The following is a 4,021-nucleotide window of genomic DNA, read 5'->3' as shown; positions in this document are numbered from 1 at the left end:
CCTTCTGCAGCAACTGTTTATTTGTCTCCATCCATAGTGAAAAAAGGGTCGAGCCCAAAATCCACACTACTTATATACACCACAGTGCGGCGTGTCTGCCCACAGCGTGGTGTGTCTGCTCATGATTGGCTGTTCGCTCATTACCCTACGTAACGCCCCGGGATGGGCCGTCACATGGCAAGATGGTGCCAACAGTACTCTATGCACATGCGCAAACAGTTGTCCACTAGGAGTTAACAGCGGAAGTAGGCGCCATCTTGCCATGGCGAATGCCTCTCAAGATTCACGGCTCCCCACAGGCTTTGATATGCTATCACAAGTATGTGTCATGTGGACAGCCATATATGCCCCTGCCAGAAGCAAGGGAAATGACTCTGTGAACATGTTTAACAAGTTCCTAAAGAATGTTGGATTTTATCTAACCCCAAGAAATCCTTCTAGAATCGAGTATTAGCATAGCCTAGATTCAGGTTTGAATCACATCAGAGGCTCTGTACATTTTAGAGGGAGGAAATGGGGTAAACTTTGGATATGACCATAGTTTTGAAGATTGAAAACTTGGGGTTTTGTAGTCACATAGGTTTTTTTCAGTTTTTTTTTAATTGAATATTTTCTTTATTTATATTTCAAATGTTATCCCCTTTCCAGGTTTCCCCCTGGAAACCCCCTATCCCATACCTCCTCCCCCTGCTTCTATGAGTGGGTTCCCCCATCCACACACCCACTCCCACCTCCCTGCCCTGGGCCTCTCCTCCAATTGATGCCTGACAAGGCCATCTTCTGCTATATATGCAGCTGGAGCCATGGGTCCCTCCATCTGTATTCTTTGGTTGGTGGTTTAGTCCCTGGAACCTCTGGTTTTATGAGGAGGTCCTTGATTCACTTGGACTTACTTGAGCTTTGTACAAGGAGATAGAAGTGGATCGATTTGCATTCTTCTACATGCTAAGTGCCAGTTGATCCAGCACCATTTGTTGAAAATGCCACCTTTTTTCCACTGGATGGTTTTAGCTCCTTTGTCAAAGATCAAGTGACCACAGATGTGTGTGTTCATTTCTGGGACTTCAATTCTATTCCATTGATCTACCTGCCTGTCACTGTACCAATACCATGCAGTTTTTATCACAATTGCTCTGTAATACAGCTTAAGGTCCGGGATTGTGATTCCACCAGAGGTTCCTTTATTGTTGAGAATAGTTTTGGCTATCCTGTGCTTTTTGATATTCCAGATGAATCTGCCAATTGCTCTTTCTATGTCTGTGAAGAATTGAATTAGAATTTTGATGGGGATTGGGTTGAATCTGTAGATTGTTTTCAGCAAGATAGCCATCTTGCTGAAAGCTTACAAGGTTTTAAGAAAGTCACTGTCCCTATGTGGAGTGCATCAGCTGCCTTGTACTTAAATAATCTCGAAAGTACTGTATGCTGTTAAGGTTATAATTACAGCTGGGCAGAGGTGGCTCACGCCTTTAATCCCAGCACTTGGGAGGCAGAGGCAGGTGGATTTCTGAGTTCGAGGCCAGTCTAGTCTACAGAATGAGTTCCAGGACAGCCAGGGCTATAAAGAGAAACCCTGTCTCAAAAAACAAAAAACAAAAAACAAAAAACCAAAAACCAAAAACCAACCAAACAAAAAGGCTTGCTTAGCACTAGTATTTACTAACTTGATGACCTTAAGTAACTTTTTTACCCCCTGTGAGCCTCAATTTCCATATACCAATTCTGTGAAGATTAAATAAGTTAATAGATCTAACCTTATTAGTATAACGTCTGTACATTAAATCCTCAATAAATATAAACTGCTATTATTACTCTTAAAAGCCTGTGGCACTGTTTCTATCTGAAATGAGTCTTTCTTGAGTAATAAAAGGATTCAGTAAATGAAACACAATTACTCAACACTATTTTTCCTCAGTAACTCACACTGCATTATCCACTTCTACAGTAACAATTGTCAGAGCTAGCCTCACTGGTATTGTAAAGGAACTGCATTGTCTTACCACTCAAAAATTCCTCTTCATAACTATTACCACTGTTCTAATACACACACACACACACACACACACACACACACACACACACACATACACAAAAACATTTGCTGTATAATACTTTTGATAAAATCTTAATTGTTGTGTTAAGCATTATTCTTTTAGTGAGTTCTCTATTAAAATGTAAATTCTCCAAAGACAATTAACACATTAAGTCATTCACATATTGATGTGACTGAACTTGTCAGATTCTGTTCCTTTAGACCAAAAAAGGTTCTGCACAATGAGGCTCTTGGGTTGTTACTGAGAGGTCATTCTCTCAATATAATACATTGTGCTACTTCTCAATTTTCCCTCGGGCTTACTGATCCTGACACATACTGTTATGTTTTCAAAATAAAAAGAAAAGAAAATACAAAAGAAAACACCCTTACAAAAATGATACTTTCAAGGCGGATTTTTACAGATGTACTGAAAAGGGATACATAAATCCACAAATCCATATAGAATATTGCTGAAAATATTGTTTAAACAAAAGAGGGTGAGAACATTTTTGGAAATGGTTTATCTTTAAATAACAACTATCCTCCCTCTATTGCAAAAACAAACAAAAACAATCATCCAGCATTTTCTTGTCTGCCAAGAAAGTGCTCATAGGAATCTTTAACTTATGCATAAATAGTTACAGTTTTAATTTTGAATTGACATTTGCTCTTTAATTGTAATAAATCCCCTCTTAAACCTGTCTGCTTTGAATGTCTCTGGGATACATATCCTATTGTTATGTTAGTTTACTCTGTTCTCTCATCAGCAGAACGGCAAAGACTTTCTACCATAACATGAATATAGTGGTCTGAAAAGCCATTAACACAGATGTCCAAAGGGAGGAAGAAAGAGGAAGAATCAAACACAGGATGAGCCATACTTTGTGCCTCATTTGCTTCTTTGATTTTGACTACCATCTTTAGAAAATGGAAGCCAGTGTCCTTGAATGTGGAGAACAGATTACAAGAAAGAGAAGAGAGAGAGGAATGGAGAGTACTAGAAGAAGTAAGGTTTCCTCAGTTGTTGCTGCCTCTATCTAATAGGGAAGTCTATTTCTGTTAGTCACTACAAAATTGTAAATTAGCTACCACCACATTCGTATCACACCCTGCAGAGAAGCACCTTTCTTCTGTGTTTTGAGAATTGATTTGGACATAGTCACATTGCTACTTATCCTAGGATTCTCTCCATGTTCTTCAGGTTTCATCTAAGTGGCACCCTTTCTCAGTTCCTCAGGTCCATAAAATAATCCAAATAATTAAACTTTATTTTCATTTGACAACAAAATATATCCTAACATTACCTGGCATTTTCCATACTTCAAAAGCATCAATAGTTGTGCCTCTGCACTAGGCTAACATTTATTTTCTTATGGATTTTATATTTATTTTTATGCTTTTGTATTTCTGAGATGGAAATTTATGTAACCCAGGCTATCTTTAACTCAGTATGTCACCAAGGGTAATTTTGAACTTATCATTCTTATGCCTTCACCTATAACTTCTGAGTTCATAGGCATGTCTTATCATGACTTAACTGTATGTATATATATTATGTAAAGACCAGGTGCCCAAGTAAATGAGAAGTGTGGACTGGAACTAAAACTATGAGTTTTGAGCCACCATGTGCATACTAAAAACAAAACCTCAGTACTCTGTAAGAGCAACAACTGTTCTTACTGTTAAGTCATCTCTCCAGCCATTCCTACATATTTTAAATGTACAAATTTCTAATATATGTATTTTTATTAGATATTTTCTTTATTTACATGTAAATTTCTCCATTCCCAGTTTCCCCTCCAAAAATCAAAGAAACAAACAAACAAACAAAAACAACAAAAACAAACCCCTGTTGTCTCCCCCCTCCCCATGCCTCCCACCCCGTCCTCTCCCACTTTCTGGCCCTGGCATTCCCCTGCACTGGGGCTCAGAACCTTCACAGGGCTGAGGTCCTCTCCTCCTATTGATGATCGAATTTGCAATCCT

This window comes from Mastomys coucha, chromosome X (assembly GCF_008632895.1).
Source record: "Mastomys coucha isolate ucsf_1 chromosome X, UCSF_Mcou_1, whole genome shotgun sequence".
NCBI lineage: Eukaryota > Metazoa > Chordata > Mammalia > Rodentia > Muridae > Mastomys > Mastomys coucha.
This window is presented reverse-complemented; position numbering follows the sequence as displayed.